Raw genomic sequence first — 6000 nt, 5'->3', positions numbered from 1 at the left:
TGCAGATGAGACGGCTGGAGTGCACAATACACACACCATTCCTTCTCCATCCTGGATACAGACCAGGAGGAACAGAGCTTTGGTCTTCCATTTGGACCTTTCTCCACAATCCTCCTAGTCTGAGCTGCCAGGGGGAAGGGGTTACAGTAATTCCAGGTAGGAGACAAACCGACTCTTCAGGGTGTTTTTGTTTGTTTGTTTTGTTTTTTAATTCTCTCTCTTGCAGTAGATGTTACAGGACGCGGAACAAAACTAAGGAGTCTCCAGAATGTGGGGACTAGTCCCACGTCAGCTGTCCAAGCAGCTCAGATTCTACCCCCTATAGCTACAGACAGGTGAGGACCCATACTGAAGACCTGTGGCCGTACCCCTGAGAGAGAAGAGGTGACACGGACCAAAAAAAAAAAAAAAAAGGCAGAAGAGGAGAGGGGACAAAGCAATTGCCACACCTGGATAGACCAATGTCCATCTAGCTCAGTTTACTGTCTCTGAAGTATCAGAAGAAAGTGCAAGAAACTCCAAAGTGGATAACTTTATTCATTGTCTTACAGCAATGCCTAGCGGCCCCAACTCATCAGATCTCATACAAATAGGTAGTGAGAGTCTCAACCCCAGAGAGATGACAATCTAAATACCCAAGACAAACAAGGAGGTAAGAAAAAGTTTCTTCCTAACCCCTGATACTTAGTGGCTGGCTTAGGCCCCACACAAGAGGGTTTATGTACCTGGTATTAAAACCATACATATTTTACTTCTATTTCATAAAGGAATAAGCAAGTAGAAGTGCTAAATGAACTCGGGCAGTGCTTCCCAAACTGCAGTCCACAGAGAGCCAGCCAGTCACATGAGTCGGTCTGCTAAAAATCACCTTAGAAGAAATTAAAATACCTTCAAAGCTTTCCCCAGTACTCGCTTTCCAAGCGAGCAAGCGCGGCTGCGGCCCGCGGGACACGACGCCGCGGGGGCAGGAGGCCCGCGCTCTGCGACAGGGCTCAGCCTGGAGCCGCGCGTCCGGCACCGCAGCCCCTTCCCGCCCGCTCGCCCGGCCGCGCCGCCGGCCCCTCCGGCGGGGAGCCCCTGCCCAAAGCGCGCGGGGGCGGCGGTCGCAGGGCCCCCGGGCAGGGCCCGGAGCGCTGGACCGGAGCCCGCCGCACGCCAGCCCCTCGGGGCGCCTCCCCCCCCACGGGGAACCGCCCACGGGGAGCCGCCGCCCGCGGGGGCCGAGAGGCACCCCGGGCGCTCACCGCCGCATCCCCACCGGCGGGCGGGGGATCAGGCCAGGGGGAACCAGCCGCTCGGCGCGTGGCAGGGGCTGCGCCCCCGCCTCCGCCTCCGCCTCCGCCTGAGCCCGGTCACCGCCCGGCCCCGCGCGCGCGCGCGCGCGCAGCTCCCCCCTCACGGGGACAGGGTGCAGCCGGGGCCGCCGGCGCAGGGCGGTTCTCACCGGCTCCAGCTGGCGCGACGCTTTCCCGCGCTCAGGCCCGCGCCCCCGCGGCGCAGTCACCGGCCTCCGCTCCCGCCCAGCTCGCGGCCCGCACCCCACGTGATCCGGGCTACCAGCCAATCCGCTGCGCTCCTCTCGCACGGGGCACGTGGCGCTCGGCGGCCGTTGATTGGCTGCTGGGGGTTGGGGTGGGAGGCAGGCGTCGCGGGAAGGGAAGGAAACGAAACCGGAAGGCGGCAGCGGGTTGCACCGGCAGAGCGCCTCAGGGGCTCGCGGGGGGCGGGGCCTGGCGCCTCGAAGTGACTCCGCTCGTTGGGGGGTCCCCACGCCCAGCCCCCGTCAGAACAGCGTCACCCCGCCCTCCACGTCACCCCTCACATCACCCCCTGCCCCCCACATCCCCCGCCCCCACATCACCCCCTGCCCCCATCACCCCCGCCCCCCACGTCACCCCTCACATCGCCCCCCCCGCCCCCCACATCCCCTGCCCCGTCGCCCCCTGCCCCCATCACCCCCGCCCCCCACGTCACCCCTCACATCACCCCCCGCCCCCCACATCCCCCGCCCCCACATCACCCCCTGCCCCCATCACCCCCGCCCCCCACGTCACCCCTCACATCGCCCCCCCGCCCCCCACATCCCCTGCCCCCACGTTGCCCCCCACCCCCACATCACCCCCTGCCCCCATCACCCCTGCCCCCCACGTCACCCCTCACATCACCCTCCGCCCCCCACATTCCCTGCCCTCACGTCACCCCCTGCCCCTATCACCCCCGCCCCCCACGTCACCCCTCACATCGCCCCCCGCCCCCCACATCCCCTGCCCTCACGTCACTCCCCGCCCCCACATCACCCCCCAACCCCACACATCATCCCCTGCCCCCATCACCCCCGCCCCCCACGTCACCCCCCGCCCCCAAGCAGTCTCTGACCCCCACATCAACCCCTGACCCCTGAGAGCTGGCTGTATTTCAAGGAATCCCTGTTGAGGTTACAGGGACAAACCATCCCGATGAGTCGAAAGAATAGTAAACATGGCAGGCGACCAGCTTGGCTTAATGGTGAAATCCTAGCGGATCTTAAACATAAAAAAGAAGCTTACAAGAAGTGGAAGGTTGGACATATGACCAGGGAAGAGTATAAAAATATTGCTCGGGCATGTAGGAAAGATATCAGGAGGGCCAAATCGCACCTGGAGCTGCAGCTAGCAAGAGATGTCAAGAGTAACAAGAAGGGTTTCTTCAGGTATGTTGGCAACAAGAAGAAAGCCAAGGAAAGTGTGGGCCCCTTACTGAATGAGGGAGGCAACCTAGTGACAGAGGATGTGGAAAAAGCTAATGTACTCAATGCTTTTTTTGCCTCTGTCTTCACGAACAAGGTCAGCTCCCAGACTGCTGCGCTTGGCATCACAAAATAGGGAAGAGATGGCCAGCCCTCTGTGGAGATAGAGGTGGTTAGGGACTATTTAGAAAAGCTGGACGTGCACAAGTCCATGGGGCCGGACGAGTTGCATCCGAGAGTGCTGAAGGAATTGGCGGCTGTGATTGCAGAGCCCTTGGCCATTATCTTTGAAAACTCGTGGCGAACGGGGGAAGTCCCGGATGACTGGAAAAAGGCTAATGTAGTGCCAATCTTTAAAAAAGGGAAGGAGGAGGATCCGGGGAACTACAGGCCAGTCAGCCTCACCTCAGTCCCTGGAAAAATCATGGAGCAGGTCCTCAAAGAATCAATCCTGAAGCACTTACATGAGAGGAAAGTGATCAGGAACAGTCAGCATGGATTCACCAAGGGAAGGTCATGCCTGACTAATCTAATCGCCTTTTATGATGAGATTACTGGTTCTGTGGATGAAGGGAAAGCAGTGGATGTATTGTTTCTTGACTTTAGCAAAGCTTTTGACACGGTCTCCCACAGTATTCTTGTCAGCAAGTTAAGGAAGTATGGGCTGGATGAATGCACTGTGAGGTGGGTGGAAAGCTGGCTAGATTGTCGGGCTCAACGGGTGGTGATCAATGGCTCCATGTCTAGTTGGCAGCCGGTGTCAAGTGGAGTGCCCCAGGGGTCAGTCCTGGGGCCAGTTTTGTTCAATATCTTCATAAATGATCTGGAGGATGGTGTGGATTGCACTCTCAGCAAATTTGCGGATGATACTAAACTGGGAGGAGTGGTAGATACGCTGGAGGGGAGGGATAGGATACAGAAGGACCTAGACAAATTGGAGGATTGGGCCAAAAGAAATCTGATGAGGTTCAATAAGGATAAGTGCAGGGTCCTACACTTAGGATGGAAGAATCCAATGCACCGCTACAGACTAGGGACCGAATGGCTAGGCAGCAGTTCTGCGGAAAAGGACCTAGGGGTGACAGTGGACGAGAAGCTGGATAGGAGTCAGCAGTGTGCCCTTGTTGCCAAGAAGGCCAATGGCATTTTGGGATGTATAAGTAGGGGCATAGCGAGCAGATCGAGGGACGTGATCGTTCCCCTCTATTCGACATTGGTGAGGCCTCATCTGGAGTACTGTGTCCAGTTTTGGGCCCCACACTACAAGAAGGATGTGGATAAATTGGAGAGAGTCCAGCGAAGGGCAACAAAAATGATTAGGGGTCTAGAGCACATGACTTATGAGGAGAGGCTGAGGGAGCTGGGATTGTTTAGTCTGCAGAAGAGAAGAATGAGGGGGGATTTGATAGCTGCTTTCAACTACCTGAAAGGGGGTTCCAAAGAGGATGGCTCTAGACTGTTCTCAATGGTAGCAGATGACAGAACGAGGAGTAATGGTCTCAAGTTGCAATGGGGGAGGTTTAGATTGGATATTAGGAAAAACTTTTTCACTAAGAGGGTGGTGAAACACTGGAATGCGTTACTTAGGGAGGTGGTAGAATCTCCTTCCTTAGAGGTTTTTAAGGTCAGGCTTGACAAAGCCCTGGCTGGGATGATTTAACTGGGAATTGGTCCTGCTTCGAGCAGGGGGTTGGACTAGATGACCTTCTGGGGTCCCTTCCAACCCTGATATTCTATGATTCTATGATTCTATGATATGACCCCCACATCACCCCCTGCCCCCAAGCAGCCTCTGACCTCCCGCCCACCACGTCACCCCTCACATCACCCTCCGCCCCCCACATGCCCTGCCCCCACGTCACCCCCCGCCCCCACATCACCCCCCAACCCCACACATCATCCCCCTCCCCCATCACCCCCGCCCCCCACGTCACCCCTCACATCGCCCCCCGCCCCCCACATCCCCTGCCCCCCACGTCACCCCCTGCCCCCACATCACCCCCCAACCCCACACATCATCCCCTGCCCCCATCACCCCCGCCCCCGAGCAGCCTCTGACCCCCACATCAACCCCTGGCCCCCACATCACCCCCTGCCCCCAAGCAGCCTCTGACCTCCCGCCCGCCACGTCACCCCCCGCCCCCCACATCAACCCTGCCCTCACATCAATCCCTGCCCCCCACGTCACCCCCCCGCCCCCACATCACCCCTCGCCCCATCATCCCCTGCCCCCAACATCACCCCTTGCCCCCCACATCAACCCCTGCCCCCAATGTCACCACCTGCCCCCACATCACCTCTGCCCCCATCATCACCCCCCACCCCCACATCACCCCTGCCCCTGAGCCGCCTCTGACCCCTCCGCCCCCCACATCACCCCTGCCCCCATCATCACCCCCCGCCCCCACATCACCCCCTGCCCCCACATCACCCGCAGCCCCCGAGCAGCCTCTGACCCCCTGTGACGTTCTGAGCATGACATAATATCTCATGGAAAGGTGACAGGGCCAGAAAGAGCTAATGAACTCCCAGAGCGAGCTGAGCCGTGGCCGGACTGTAGAGACTGGTTGTGAACAGAGCCGTGAAATGCAGCCGGCTGGTTAGAGAAGGGGAGATGTTTGCTCAGGTCTTGTGATATCCGCAAACAAGCCTTATCTATGGCTATGGCTTTGATTCAAAGATCAAAAAGGGAATATTGACATTTAGGAAGACACTGGAGTGACAGAGTATTATTGTCTATGTCTCTTTGCAGGTTGTGGTAACCTGTATCTGAACTGTTTAATGGATAAATGACCCTGTGCTAATTGCCAGGATGTTTGGGAGAAGGAAAGTCAAGCCGATTGTTTTCTCAGGCCATAAGGCTGCAGGAAATGTATAAAACCCTGGGACACGATCCTTCTTCATCTCAGATCTGCTTTGGCTTTCAGGAGGGGGAACCTTAAGCCATCAGGATTGAGATCCCCAGTCACTGACTGGAGTCACCCTGAACATGGCCATTGGACTATAACCTCTGGACTATTTCTAAAAGGACTTTTGGCAACTACAAGCTCATCTCTACTCTGTATCTGGACCTCAAGAATTGAACCCAAGTCTCTCTGTATATTGATCTTTTAACCAACGAGCTCTCTCTTTTCTTTTTTAATAAATTTTAGCTTAGATAACAAGGATTGACTGTAAGCATCTATTTCGGGTAAGATCTGAGTTATCATTCGACTTGGGTCTGGGGCTTGGTCCTTTGGGGTCAGAAAAACCTTTCTGAGGATGAAATAAGATTT

Source organism: Natator depressus, chromosome 2, assembly GCF_965152275.1.
Source record: "Natator depressus isolate rNatDep1 chromosome 2, rNatDep2.hap1, whole genome shotgun sequence".
Taxonomy (NCBI): domain Eukaryota; kingdom Metazoa; phylum Chordata; order Testudines; family Cheloniidae; genus Natator; species Natator depressus.
Note: the sequence above shows the minus strand (reverse complement) of the source record.